This window comes from Papio anubis, chromosome 20 (assembly GCF_008728515.1).
Source record: "Papio anubis isolate 15944 chromosome 20, Panubis1.0, whole genome shotgun sequence".
NCBI classification, from domain to species: domain Eukaryota; kingdom Metazoa; phylum Chordata; class Mammalia; order Primates; family Cercopithecidae; genus Papio; species Papio anubis.
The window spans coordinates 19,412,601-19,427,917 of NC_044995.1; the positions used below are offsets into that span (position 1 = coordinate 19,412,601).

Consider the following 15,317-nt stretch of genomic DNA (forward strand, 5'->3'; position numbering starts at 1 on the left):
CTCACTAGGGCATGTCGGACAGTTGATGCTGGTCCACTGGTGCAGCCTGACCAGTGAGAGCTGAAGCAGGGTGAGGCATTGCCTCACCTGGGAAGTGCAAGGGGGAAGGAAATTCCTTTTCCTAGCCAAGGGAAATTGAGACACACAACACCTGGAAAATCGGGTAACTCCCACCCTAATACTGTGCTTTACCAAGGGTCTTAGCAAACGGCACACTAAGAGATTATATCCCACACCTGGCCCGGAGGGTCCCACCCCCATGGAGCCTTCGTCATTGCTAGCACAGCAGTCGGAGATCTAACTGCAAGGCAGCAGCGAGGCTGGGCGTGGGGGGAGGGGCGCACGCCATTGCTGAAGCTTAAGTAGATAAACAAAGCTGCCAAGAAGCTTGAATTGGGTGGAGCCCACTGCAGCTCAAGGAGGCCTGCCTGCCTCTGTAGACTCCACCTCTGGGGACAGAGCATAGCTAAACAAAAAGTAGCAGAAACCTTTGCAGATGAAAAAGTCCCTGACAGCTTTGAAGAGAGCAGTGGATCTCCCAGCACAGAGGTTGAGATCTGAGAATGGACAGACTGCCTGCTCAAGTGGGGCCCTGACCCCGAGTAGCCTAACTGGGAGACATCCCCCACTAGGTGCAGACCGACACATCACACCTCACATGGCTGGGTACACCCTGAGACGAAGCTTCCAGAGCAGGAATCAGACAGCAACAGTCGCTGTTCAGCAATATTCTATCTTCTGCAGTCTCTGCTGCTGATAGCCAAGCAAACAGGGTCTGGAATGTACCTCAAGCAAACTCCAACAGACCTGCAGCTAAGGGCCCTGACTGTTAGAAAGAAAACTAACAAACACAAAGGACACCCACACCAAAACCCCATCAGTACGTCATCATCATCAAAGACCAAAGGCAGATAAAACCACAAAGATGGGGAAAAAGCAGTGCAGAAAAGCTGGAAATTCAAAAAATCAGAGTGCATCTCCCCCTCCAAAGGAATGCAGCTCGTTGCCAGCAACGGAACAAAGCTAGACAGAGAATGACTTTGACGAGTTGAGAGAAGAAGGCTTCAGTCCATCAAACTTCTCAGAGCTGAAGGAGGAACTACGTAACCAGCGCAAAGAAACTAAAAACCTTGAAAAAAGAATGGATGAATGTATAACTAGAATAATTAATGCAGAGAAGACCTTAAAGGAACTGATAGAGATGAAAACCATGACATGAGAACTACGTGACAAATGCACAAGCTTCAGTAACCGACTCCATCAACTAGAAGAAAGATTATCAGTGATTGAAGATCAAATGAATGATATGAAGCGAGAAGAGAAATGTAGAGAAAAGAGAGTAAAAAGAAATGAGCAAAGCCTCCAAGAAATATGGGATTATGTGAAAAGATCAAATCTACGTCTGATTGGTGTGCCTGAAAGTGACAGGGAAAATGGAACCAAGTTGGAAAACACTCTTCAGGATATCATCCAGGAGAACTTCCCCAACCTAGTAAGGCAGGCCAACATTCAAATTCAGGAAATACAGAGAACACCACAAAGATACTCCTTGAGAAGAGCAACTCCAAGACACATAATTGTCAGATTCACCAAAGTTGAAATGAAGGAAAAAATGTTAAGGGCAGCCAGAGAGAAAGGTTGGGTTACCCACAAAGGGAAGCCATCAGACTAACAGCAGATTTCTTGGCAGAAACTCTCCAAGCCAGAAGAGAGTGGGGGCCAATATTCAACATTCTTAAAGAAAAGCATTTTCAACCCAGAATTTCATATCCAGCCAAACTACGTTTCATAAGTGAAGGAGAAATAAAATCCTTTACAGACAAGCAAACGCTTAGAGATTTTGTCACCACCAGGCCTGCCCTACAAGAGATCCTGAAGGAAGCACTAAACATGGAAAGGAACAACAGGTACCAGCCATTGCAAAAACATGTCAAAATGTAAAGTCCATTGATGCTAGGAAGAAATTGCATCAACTAACGAGCAAAATAACCAGCTAATATCACAATGACAGGATCAAGTTCACACATAACAATATTAACCTTAAATGTAAATGGACTAAATGGTCCAATTAAAAGACACAGACTGGCAAATTGGATAAAGAGTGAAGACCCATCACTTTGCTGTATTCAGGAGACCCATCTCACATGCAGAGACATAGATAGGCTCAAAATAAAGGGATGGAGGAAGATCTACCAAACAAATGGAAAACAAAAAAAAAAAAAAAGCAGGGGTTGCAATCCTAGTCTCTGATAAAACAGACTTTAAACCATCAAAGATCAAAAGAGACAAAGAAGGCCATTACGTAATGGTAAAGGGATCAATTCATCAGGAAGAGCTAACTATCCTAAATATATATGCACCCAATACAGGAGCACCCAGATTCATAAAGCAAGTCCTTAGAGACTTACAAAGAGACTTAGACTCCCATACAATAATAATAGGAGACTTTAACACCCCACTGTCAACATTAGACAGATCAACGAGACAGAAAGTTAACAAGGATATCCAGGAATTGAACTCAACTCTGCACCAAGCGGACCTAATACACATCTACAGAACTCTCTGCCCCAAATCAACAGAATATGCATTCTTCTCAGCACCACATCGCACTTATTCCAAAATTGACCACATAGTTGGAAGCAAAGCACTCCTCAGCAAATGCAAAAGAACAGAAATTATAACAAACTGTCTCTCAGACCACAGTGCAATCAAACTAGAACTCAGGACTAAGAAACTCAATCAAAACCGCTCAACTACATGGAAACTGAACAACCTGCTCCTGAATGACTACTGGATACATAATGAAATGAAGGCAGAAATAAAGATGCTCTTTGAAACCAATGAGAACAAAGATACAACATCTCAGAATCTCTGGGACACATTTAAAGCAGTATGTCGAGGGAAATTTATAGCACTAAATGCCCACAAGAGAAAGCAGAAAGATCTAAAACTGACATCCTAACATCACAATTAAAAGAACTAGAGAAGCAAGAGCAAACACATTCAAAAGCTAGCAGAAGGCAAGAAATAACTAAGATCAGAGCAGAACTGAAAGAGATAGAGACACAAAAATCCCTCCAAAAAAAATCAATGAATCCAGGAGCTGGTTTTTTGAAAAGATCAACAAAATTGATAGAACGCTAGCAAGACTAATAAAGAAGAAAAGAGAGAAGAATCAAATAGACGCAATAAAAAATGATAAGGGGGATATCACCACCAACCCCACAGAAATACAAACTACCATCAGAGAATACTATAAACACCTCTATGCAAATAAACTAAAAAACTTAGAAGAAATGGATAATTTCCTGGACACTTACACTCTCCCAAGACTAAACCAGGAAGAAGTTGAATCCCTGAATAGACCAATAGCAGGCTCTGAAATTGAGGCAATAATTAATAGCCTACCAACCAAAAAAAGTCCAGGACCAGACGGATTCACAGCTGAATTCTATCAGAGGTACAAGGAGGAGCTGGTACCATTCCTTCTGAAACTATTCCAATCAATAGAAAAAAGAGGGAATCCTCCCTAACTCATTTTATGAGGCCAACATCATCCTGATACCAAAGCCTGGCAGAGACACAACAAAAAAAGAGAATTTTAGACCAATATCCCTGATGAACATCGATGCAAAAATCCTCAATAAAATACTGGCAAACCGAATCCAGCAGCACATCAAAAAGCTTATCCACCATGATCAAGTGGGCTTCATCCCTGGAATGCAAGGCTGGTTCAACATACGCAAATCAATAAACATAATCCAGCATATAAACAGAACCAAAGATAAAAACCACATAATTATCTTAATAGATTCAGAAAAGGCCTTTGACAAAATTCAACAGCCCTTCATGCTAAAAACTCTCAAAAATTCGGTATTGATGGAATGTATCTCAAAATAATAAGAGCTATTATGACAAACTCACAGCCAATATCATACTGAATGGGCAAAACCTGGAAGCATTCCCTCTGAAAACTGGCACAAGACAGGGATGCCCTCTCTCACCACTCCTATTCAACATAGTGTTGGAAGTTCTGGCTAGGGCAATCAGGCAAGAGAAAGAAATAAAGGGTATTCAATTAGGAAAAGAAGAAGTCAAATTGTCCCTGTTTGCAGATGACATGATTGTATATTTGGAAAACTCCATCATCTCTGCCCAAAATCTCCTTAAGCTGTAAGCAACTTCAGCAAAGTCTCAGGATACAAAATCAATGTGCAAAACTCACAAGCATTCTTATACACCGGTAACAGACAAACAGAGAGCCAAATCATGAATGAACTCCCATTCACAATAGCTTCAAAGAGAATAAAATACCTAGGAATTCAAGTTACAAGGGATGTAAGGGACCTCTTCAAGGAGAACTACAAACCACTGCTCAGTGAAATAAAAGAGGACACAAACAAATGGAAGAACATACCATGCTCATGGATAGGAAGAATCAATATTGTGAAAATGGCCATACTGCCCAAGGTAATTTATAGATTCAATGCCATCCCCATTAAGCTACCAATGACTTTCTTCACAGAATTGGAAAAAACTGCTTTAAAGTTCATATGGAACCAAAAAAGACCCCACATTGCCAAGACAATCCTAAGCAAAAACAAAGCTGGAGGCATCACGCTACCTGACTTCAAACTATACAAGGCTACAGTAACCAAAACAGCATGGTACTGGTACCAAAACAGAGATATAGACCAATGGAACAGAACAGAGAGAGCCCTCAGAAATAATACCACACATCTACAGCCATCTGATCTTTGACAAACCTGACAAGAACAAGAAATGGGGAAAGGATTCCCTATTTAATAAATGGTGCTGGGAAAATTGGCTAGCCATAAGTAGAAAGCTGAAACAGGATCCTTTCCTTACTCCTTACACAAAAATTAATTCAAGATGGATTAGAGACTTAAATGTTAGACCTAAAACCATAAAAACCCTAGAAGAAAACCTAGGTAATACCATTCAGGACATAGGCATGGGCAAGGACTTCATGTCTAAAACACCAAAAGCAATGGCAACGAAAGTGAAAATTGACAAATGGGATCTAATAAAACTAAAGAGCTTCTGCACAGCAAAAGGAACTCAAACAAATTTACAAGAAAAAAACAAGCAGCCCCATCAAAAAGTGGGCAAAGGATATGAACAGACACTTCTCAAAAGAAGACATTCATACTGCCAACAGACACAAGAAAAAATGCTCATCATCACTCACCATCAGAGAAATGCAAATCAAAACCACAATGAGATACCATCTCACACCAGTTAGAATGGCAATCATTAAAAAGTCAGGAAACAACAGGTGCTGGAGAGGATGTGGAGAAATAGGAACACTTTTACACTGTTGGTGGAACTGTAAATTAGTTCAACCATTGTGAAAACAGTGTGGCAATTCCTCAAGGATCTAGAACTAGAAATACCATTTGACCCAGCCATCCCATTACTGGGTATATACCCAAAGGATTATAAATCATGCTGCTATAAAGACACATGCACAAGTATGTTTATTGCAGCACTATTCACAATAGCAAAGACTTGGAATCAACCCAAATGTCCACCAGTGACAGACTGGATTAAGAAAATGTGGCACATATACGCCATGGAATACTATGCAGCCATAAAAAAGGATGAGTTTGTGTCCTTTGTAGGGACATGAATGCAGCTAGAAACCATCATTCACAGCAAACTATCGCAAGAACAGAAAACCAAACACTGCATGTTCTCACTCATAGGTGAGAATTGAACAATGAGATCACTTGGACACAGGAAGGTGAACATCACACACCGGGGCCTATTGTGGGAAAGGCCACCGTGACCTATTCACCCTCCACTTCCCGTCTCAGAATCTAAACGTGGTCACCTTCGAGTAGAGAGGCCTGCCCACCCACCGTGGGCAATGCCACCCGCAGATGACACACACTCTCCACCACCTAACGCAAACCATGAGAATTTGCAACAGGGGAGAAAAAAAGAACCAAAACTTCCAAGGCCCTGCTTTTTTTCTTAAAAGTACTTTAAAAAGGAAATTTGTTTGTATTTTTTATTTACATTTTATATTTTTGTACATATTTTGTTAAGGTCAGCCATTTTTAATGATCTCGGATGACCAAACCAGCCTTTGGAGCATTCTCTGTCCTACTTCTGTCTTTACTTGTGGTATGACCATGTTCATTATAATCTCAAAGGAGAAAAAAAATCCTTGTTAAAAAAACAAAAATGACAACAGAAAAACAATCTTATTCTGAGCATTCCAGTAACTTTTTTGTGTATGTACTTAGCTGTACTATAAGCAGTTGGTTTGTTTGAGATGGTTAAAAAGGCCAAAGATAAAAGGTTTCTTTTTTTTCCTTTTTTGTCTATGAAGTTGCTGTTTATTTTTTTTGGCCTGTTTAATGTATGTGTGAAACAATATTGTCCAACAATAAACAGGAATTTTATTTTGCTGAGTTGTTCTAACAAATAAAATAAAATAAAATAACCTATGTTGTTTTTTAAAGGGGGGTGTGGGAGAGGTGGGAGAAGAAATAGGGGTATAGATGAAACATGTTTAGCCATAAATTGATGTGTGTTGAAGTTGAGTGATGGGTAGGGTATATGGGATACATGACACTACACTTACTTCTGCATATGTTTTAACTTTTTCCATAATAAGTTAAAGAAAAAGACTTGAAGAATGGACTCTATATATGAACGATTCATTCCAGAGGATGGTTTTTCCAGTCATTGTTATTTTCTCCTTTGTGTCTTTCTTTTTGTATTTTCTAAATCATGTTGGCATGATTTAGAAACTACTTTGATATCAGAAAACAAAGAAACAGCAGCCTCCTGAAACTCTAAACAAGGACATGTAATAGTTTTAAAAACAAAAGATTCTCACTAAATTTGGAGAAAAAAAGAATATTTAACAGCACATACTCTTAGACAATTTTTTAAAAGTTAGGTAATGGAGGAAAACATTAGAAAGGAGAAAAATGAAGAACTGTACCAACTTTATTATGACACAGAGTTGCAATTTATGCAGAACTTACAAAAAGCATTAAAATAAACTAAAAGTAGGCCACTTCTACAAACTTGCCCCAAATATAAACTTCCACAGATAGAAACAACATATAGTTATTGATTGCTACATTATGTAATGGTAAAATACTAGGAAAAAAAAATGGCCATCCATTAGAGACAGGCTGAATAACTATTCTACCCACACAAGAGAACATACAGCTATAAAAATAAATGAGGAAGACCTTTGTAGGCTCCTATAGAGTTATCTCCAGGATACAGTAATGTGTGAAAAAGAAAAAAGGTACAGAATGGAGTACATAGAATATTCCTTTTAATTAACAATAAAAATTGCACACATACACATATATATAAACACATATATCATTTAAAAGAAAAATAAAAGTAAAAACCAATGAGAAATACAGGTAGTTATCTATAGAGAGAAGAAGGAAGCAGGTAGAGGGGACAGAAATGGACACTAGACTTCCTCAAATTCATCTTATTCTGTTTTGATTTTGGATATATGTTATGTAATTTTAAAACAAAATTAAATCATAGTGGGAGAAAAGCAATCCCTAAACATGAAAAGCAATATAAAACAAATGAGCCTCCTGGCTAACACGGTGAAACCCCGTCTCTACTAAAAAATACAAAAAACTAGCCGGGTGAGGTGGCGGGCGTCTGTAGTCCCAGCTACTTGGGAGGCTGAGGCAGGAGAATGGTGTGAGCCCGGGAGGCGGAGCTTGCAGTGAGCTGAGATCTGGCCACTGCACTCCAGCCTGGGCGACAGAGCCAGACTCCGTCTCCAAAAAAAAAAAAAAAAAAAAAGAGCCTAACTGCATTTCCAGTTGGCAGCTTAACCATATGAGAAGTATTATTTTAGGTGACTTTTAAACACAGTAATTTGATTATAGATCCCTAGTGGGCTATATCCTATCAAACTCCAACAGGACTTTATATTGTTTTTCTATATTCATATGGTTGGTAAAAATATTGGTATTGTTATTTTGAAACTCTTTGTTTCAACCCAAGAGAAGGCAGAAAAGTGAGAACAGGAAATAAAGAACAGATGGGATAAATATAAAACAAATGGCAAAATGATGGATTTGAACCAAACCATATCAGTAATCACACTAAATATAAATGGACTAAATACTCCAATTAAAAGATGGAAATTGCTGGTTCGGTGTGGTTGTTCATGCCCAAATCCCAGAAATTTGGGAGGCCGAGGCAGGCAGATCACCTGAGTTCAGGAGTTTGAGACCAGCCTGGCCAACATGGCAAAACCTTGTCTCTACTAAAAGTACAAAAACAGTAGCTGCGTGTGGTGGTGCACACCTGTAATCCCAGCTACTTAAGAGGCTGAGGCAGGAGAATCACTTGAACACAGGAGGAGGAGGTTGCAGTGAGCCGAGATGGCGCCACTGTACTCCAGCCTGGGTGACAGAGTGAGACTCTGTCCCAAAAAAAAAAAAAAAGATGGAGATTGCAAAGTTGAATAAAAACATAGACCCAAATACATGCTGCCTATAAGAAATACACTTGAAATATTAAACCACAAGCAGGTTAAAAAGGATAGAAAAAGATATACAATGCTAATATTAATGAAAAGAAAGCTGGAATGTCTACATTAAATTTCAAGCAAAGTAGATGTTTGGAGCAAAGAATATGACGGATAAGGAAGACCATTTCCTAATGATAAAGGGGTCAATTCACCAGTAGGATGTAAAAATCTAAAACCTTTCTATACCTAATAATAGAGCATCAAAATACATGAAGCAGGCCAGGCATGGTGTCTCACACCTGTAATCCCTGCACTTTGGGAGGCCGAGGTGGGCGGATCACCTGAGGTCAGAAGTTCGAGACCAGCCTGGCCAATATGGTGAAACCCTATCTCTACTAAAAAAAAAATACAAAAATTAGCTGGGCATGGTCGTGCCCGCCTGTAATCCCAGCTACTTGGGAGGCTGAGGTAGGAGAATCACTTGAACCTGGGAGGTGGAGGTTGCAGTGAGCCGAGATCATGCCACTGCACTCCAGCCTGGGTGACAAAGCAAGACTCTGTCTCAAAAAAACAAACAAAAAAAAACATGAAGCAGAAACTGAAAGAAACTACAAGGAGAAAAATCCAACAAACAAAAAATCAGTAAAGATATGGAAGATTTAAAAAAGTACTATCAACCTACCTGACCTAGTTGACATTTATAGAACATTCCACCCAACAACCACAGAATACAGTCTTTTCAAGTGCACATGAAACATTTACTAAGATGCATCAAATTCTGGGTCATAAAACAAATCTTAATAAATTTAAAAGGATTCAAATCATACAAAGCATATTCTGTGAACACAATGTAACGAAATTAGAAATCAGTAACAAAAGATCTCTAGAAGATCCTCAAAATACTTGAAAACACGACAAATCAAAATAACCTATAAGTCAAGAAATCAAAAGGGCAAATTAGAAAGGATTTTTTTTTTTTTGAGACAGAGTCTCGCTCTGTTGCCCAGGCTGGAGTGCAGTGGCTGGATCTCAGCTCACGGCAAGCTCTGCCTCCTGGGTTTATGCCATTCTCCTGCCTCAGCCTCCCGAGTAGCTGGGACTCCAGGCGCCCGTCACCTCACCCGGCTAGTTTTTTGTATTTTTTTAGTAGAGACGGGGTTTCACTGTGTTAGCCAGGATGGTCTCGATCTCCTGACCTCGTGATCCGCCCGTCTCGGCCTCCCAAAGTGCTGGGATTACAGGCTTGAGCCACCGTGCCCGGCTCTAGAAAGGATTTTTGAACTGAAGGTAGAATAAATGAAACAAGATTGGAAAGTAATCGCTTTTTTTTTTTTTTTTTTTTTTTGAGACAGTGTCTCGCTCTGAGGTCCAGGCTGGAGTGCAGTGGCGCAATCTCGGCTCACTGCAAGCTCTGCCTCCCAGGTTCACGCAATTCTCCTGCCTCAGCCTCCGGAGTAGCTAGGACTGGAGGCGCCCACCACCACGCCCGGCTTTTTTTTTTTTTTTTTTGTATTTTTAGTAGAGACGGGGTTTCACCTTGTTAGCCAGGATGGTTTCGATCTCCTAACCTCGTTCCATCCTCCTCGGCCTCCCAAAGTACTGGGATTACAGGCATGAGCCACCGCACCAGGCCGTGATCGTTTTTAAGCTAGGAATATTCATTATACTTTTATATACATTTGAAACTTTCCATAAAAAGTTAAAAAACCAAAATGGTGCTGTATCAGAAATAACACAATAGAGCTCTTTCCCTTTTTAAATAACACAATGGAGCTATTTCCCTCTTCCCCTTTTGAAATCCATGAGTCTCGAATCCATTCTTCCCAAACTTAACCACTATTGAGAAGTATCTATCCCAATTAATGGCACATTTTCTTTGCTCTCAATCTACCAAAAATTGCCTTGCCCCTCTATCATGTGAGAAGGCAGGAAATTTCAAAAAGAAAACAAAGATGTCTATGTCCTGTAATAACAAATGTATTTCAGGAAACAAAGAGGAAATACTCACCTTGGACACTGCTACTGAAACAGCCATTCTTTCTCCTCTGGGCTCTACTCTCAGAAAAAGAAAAATGGAATGAGATATTATGCCTTTCTTGGGGAATATGCTAAATTATAACATATCCTCTTCCTCCATCCTCAATCTCATTTAACATAAAGAAAAGTCAGGAGGAGACTAGAACAGGTCTTCTACCTTCTGTATCAGAAAGAAGGGCCAGGTCACAGCTGTCTTGGGCTTGAATTTATTTCTGGATTCAAAGCTGTACACTGGAGACAGCCCTGCAGTGGAGTGCTTCAGGTTCAGAACTGGGTTGCTGTCTCCTAAAGCACTCCCTCTGAAACTTTTCCCACGCCTGGAATCCCATTACATTTCCAGTGGTCTTTTTATTTATTTATATATATATTTTTGAGACTGAGTTTTGCTCTTGTTGTCCAGGCTGGAGTGCAGTGGCATGATCTTGGCTCACTGCAACCTCCACCTCCCGGGTTTAAGCAATTCTCCTGCCTCAGCCTCCTAAGTAGCTGGGATTACGGGCATGCGCCACCACACCCGGCTAATTTTGTATTTTTAGTAGAGACAGGGTTTCACCATGTTGGTCAGGCTGGTCTCGAACTCCCGACCTCAGGTGATCCACCCGCCTCCGCCTCCCAAAGTGCTGGGATTACAGATGTGAGCCACCACGCCCAGCATCCAGTGGCTGTCTTGAAGGTATTATCAGCCCTAAAATTCTCATCCCAAGACCAGGTCTGTGGCTCGCAAATAACTCCTGTTCTTCACTCAGGTGTCCAAATGTCTGACTTCCTTATTTCTTGCCACTTCCTTGCATCCAATCCCCTTAAGGCTATAAGGCAAGAGGACGCAGGGAAGAAGTGGTGAACCCATAACTACATTTCCCAAGGTGAACCGAGGATGGATACAGAAATAAAGCAATACAAGCTATGTATAAAAGGGCAGCCACTGTGGTCAAAACAAAAAGTCCTTAAGTCCTCAGAGCCACATGGGAGGAGCACAGAGCCACATGGGACTCATAATCCATAGGCCGACCTCAGCCCCAAATGAACCCCAGAAATACCAAAAAGAAATTTACTTCTGTACTGAACTAAACCCCCATAAGGTCACAGACTATACAAATGGCCACATAAAGTCACACATAATCACATTTCCACAGTCACACAGCTAGAGGCACAATCACCCAATTATGCTACATTGTTAGACCACCTCGAGTCAAACAAAATCCCTTTAAGTCAAGGCATATAATTACATCCAAGCACCTTGTCAGAGACACCGCCAAAAACACCCTTTCAAAGCTGCAATTTTAGTCTCTTTACACAGTCAGGAAAACAGCACACACAACCCCACAGTCACACACAATCAGACAGTCACCCAACCAAGTACCAGATCAGGGAAACACGCGGTCACAAACACCGTGTCACAGCAACACTGTCACACACCTTAAATTTACTGGCAAATCCGTCACACGATATCAGGTTTATACACAAACTCAAAGTGACACAAGCACATCCAAACACTCTTGTCACAACTGTCACACACTTCATAGTCACAGGCAAACTCCAATTATACACGCGGCACACACACAATCACAGTCACGTAAGTATATCCCAGCCAGGTAAGCAGTCACAAACACCCTCAGAGTCACAAACAACTCACAGTCACACAAATGCTCATACACAAAACCACAGCCACACACGTCCAGTGTATGCACAGGCAGTCGCCAATACCAGGTAGGCTGTAGCCTGCACACAAAACCGGAGACACGGCCACACGAGTAACCCCAGCGACGCTTTCTCCGCGCATGTCCGCTCTGACATCCCGGACACTCCTACCTTGACAGAGATGCAGTTAGGGTCCAAGATCTGGCGCCCGGGTTCCAAGCCCGATTTCGGGTTCGCCAGCCCAGCAGGTGCGGAGCCAAGCTCCTCCACAGACGCGGCCCTCTCCCCACGCGAGGCCTCCAAATCTCGCAAACTAACGGAAATGAAGCCGCGCTCCGGACGCGGTGCCTCTGGGAAATGTAGTCCAGCGCTCTGGACACGGTGCCTCTGGGAAATGTAGTCCAGCGCTCCGGACACGGTGCCTCTGGGAAATGTAGTCCGGCACTCTGGACACGGTGCCTCTGGGAAATGTAGTCCAGCGCCTGGCTGGCCGGCCAGGACGTGAGGAGGCCCGGGCGGCTCACCTCCCGCGGGCTAGTGGACTCGGCCTGCCGCGCCCCAGAGGTTTCTGGGAGTGCCCGCCCGCCCACGTTTGGTGCGCAGGCGTTAGGCGCTCAGGGCCTGCCTGAGCGAGCTCTGAGTGGTTCCGGGGTCTACCCCTGGCAGGAGAGAGGGTGAGACCGGCCGTCCAGGCAGATGCGAGGGAGGAGCCGGGGCCGGTGCGGGGACCCGCCGGAACCTCCGATTTGCAGAGGATCGTCTGTGTGCCCTGCCAGGCCCTTGGGGTGTGTGTGCGTGTGTGTGACAATGGGAGATGCCGGGTGGACCGAGAGTCTTTCCGTGACCAGGTGTGTATGGTTGTTTCTGCCTGTGTGTGATTCTTCCTGCTGTGGGGTGTGAGGTGATTTGTACTTTAAGCTGCGTAGTAATGGGATTTCATAACTGTGTAGAATCGTCTGACAGTAAGACGATTCTACACAGCTCTCTACCATGGTTTGCTTATGAAGGGTATCTGCATGTATATCTGCTTTTTTGTGTGTGTCCGTAATTGACTGGTGATTTGTGTTATATAAACGTGCTTTCCTTGTGCTTGTATTTCAGTGTCTATAAGGGTGCCAAAAGCAAATGAGCTGTGTGTGATCGCGTGTGACAATGAAAATACTATGGCCAGGTTATTTCTTCCTTAAGTAGTAACGTAATCTGGAAAAGATAATCAATTTATCTGACGAGTGATTTAGACATGATTTTTCTATTGGATCAAATATATGTGTTATGGGGAAGAATCCAAAATTAACGTAGTTTTTTCTTTGTTTTTAGAAAGATTATTGCAAAACCAGTCCTAGGGTAAACTGCCTTTTCCTCTGCCACAGTAGGCCAAAAGTAGATACCCATTATTTTCTAATCAGAGGGTAAAGTTTCTGCTATTACTGGGTAAGGTTGAGAGGCCATCAACGAATAAAACAATAAAATTATGTTATACATAAGAAGAGTGAATTTTAGGACAGTACAGCACTAGTCAGATTTCCCAAATTCTAGGTCAAACACTTCATTTTCTGATGAGAAAACCTTGATTGGCAGAAAGTAACTTAAGGCTGTAGAGTTTGTTGGTAAACCTGAACTTATTTTTACTCACTTCAAGACCTCTTGACCTTTTACGATTTTTGAATAATCAAAAACTTGTGAACTTCCAGCACAGAGAAGATAGAGTATAATTTCACCACTCCTTCAGAGGGAAAAACATTAATAAAAGTTGGTCTTTCAAGACCATATATCAAATACATTGATCTCTTCCCGGTAATGTGACTGGAATAGCAAATTTGGGGACCAGAATTCTTGAGTGAATGAACCTGTGTGTGTGATCAGGCATAGCTATGTGAAATATAGATAATTATATTGCACTGAGATAGAGTGGGTCAAAGTCGGGCAAGAATTATGTCCGATTCACATGCAGACGTATGTTTATTGCGGCACTATTCACAATAGCAAAGACTTGGAACCAACCCAGATGTCCATCAATGATAGACTGGATTAAGAAAATGTGGCACATATGAACCATGGAATACTATGCAGCCATAAAAAAGGATGAGTTCATGCCCTTTATAAGGACATGGATGAAGCTGGAAACCATCATTCTGAGCAAACTATGGCAAGGACAGAATACCAAACACTGCATATTCTCACTCATAGGTGGGAATTGAACAATGAGAACACTTGGACACAGGGTAGGTAACATCACATACCGGGACTTGTCGTGGGGTGGGGGCCTGGGGGAGGGTAGCATTAGGAGATATACCTAATGTAAATGACGAGTTAATGGGTGCAGCACACCAACATGGCACATGTATACATATGTAACAAACCTGCACGTTGTGCACATGTACCCTAGAACTTAAAGTATAATAAAAAATAAAATTAAAAATAAAAAAGAATTATGTCCAATTATATATGGGAGATATATACTTTTTTTGTTTAAGAGGTGACACACATTCTGGTTTCAAATTGAACAGCATGCATTGATCTTGAGCGACATCTGTGTGATTCTGGGTCACTACTTTTGGCTTTTGAATAGTTACGATGAGTGCTTGCAAGAAAAAGGAAGCTATCCCTTAAAAGTAAAAAACGCCGGGCGCGGTGGCTCAAGCCTGTAATCCCAGCACTTTGGGAGGCCGAGGCGGGTGGATCACGAGGTCAGGAGATCGAGACCATCCTGGCTAACATGGTGAAACCCCGTCTCTACTAAAAATACAAAAAACTAGCCGGGCGTGGTGGTGGGCGCCTGTAGTCCCAGCTACTTGGAGGCTGAGGCAGGAGAATGGTGTGAACCCGGGAGGCGGAGCTTGCAGTGAGCCGAGATCGTGCCACTGCGCCCCAGCCTGGGGGAACCAAGCGGAAGCCCCCTCCCAGACAAAAAAAAAAAAAAAAAGTAAAAAACAATTGTTCACCTGAGATGAATACATTCCATGTGGATGGGCTTCTTGTATATTAAACTGACATTTTATATGTGTTGATATAACGTGATTTTTTTTTTAAAGTATAGGCAGCTTTTCAGATTCACAAAGAGGTACTTTAAGCTAAAAAGGTTAAGACCATCAGAAACGTAGACTGCAGGAAGTGAGAAGAGTTTGTTAGAATATTATGTGAT

General features: G+C 41.8%; 1 protein-coding gene across 6 annotated transcripts in view; it reads right to left on the minus strand.

Annotated features, from left to right (window-relative positions):
* Positions 1 to 14,218, minus strand: part of ZNF420 (zinc finger protein 420) — a 46,272-nt gene extending 32,054 nt beyond the window's left edge. For 3 of the 6 annotated variants that reach the window (XM_031659542.1, XM_031659546.1, XM_031659544.1), the window contains exons 1-2: positions 12,347 to 14,217; positions 10,509 to 10,552 (exon numbers count right to left, since the gene is read on the minus strand). The gene's annotated coding sequence lies outside the window, so the exon portion shown is untranslated. Of the gene's footprint in view, positions 1 to 10,508; positions 10,553 to 10,694; positions 10,956 to 12,346 lie in introns of those variants that run through there. The other 3 variants (XM_031659545.1, XM_031659548.1, XM_031659543.1) reach the window with 2 other exon arrangements.
* Positions 14,219 to 15,317: the final 1,099 nt, after the last annotated feature.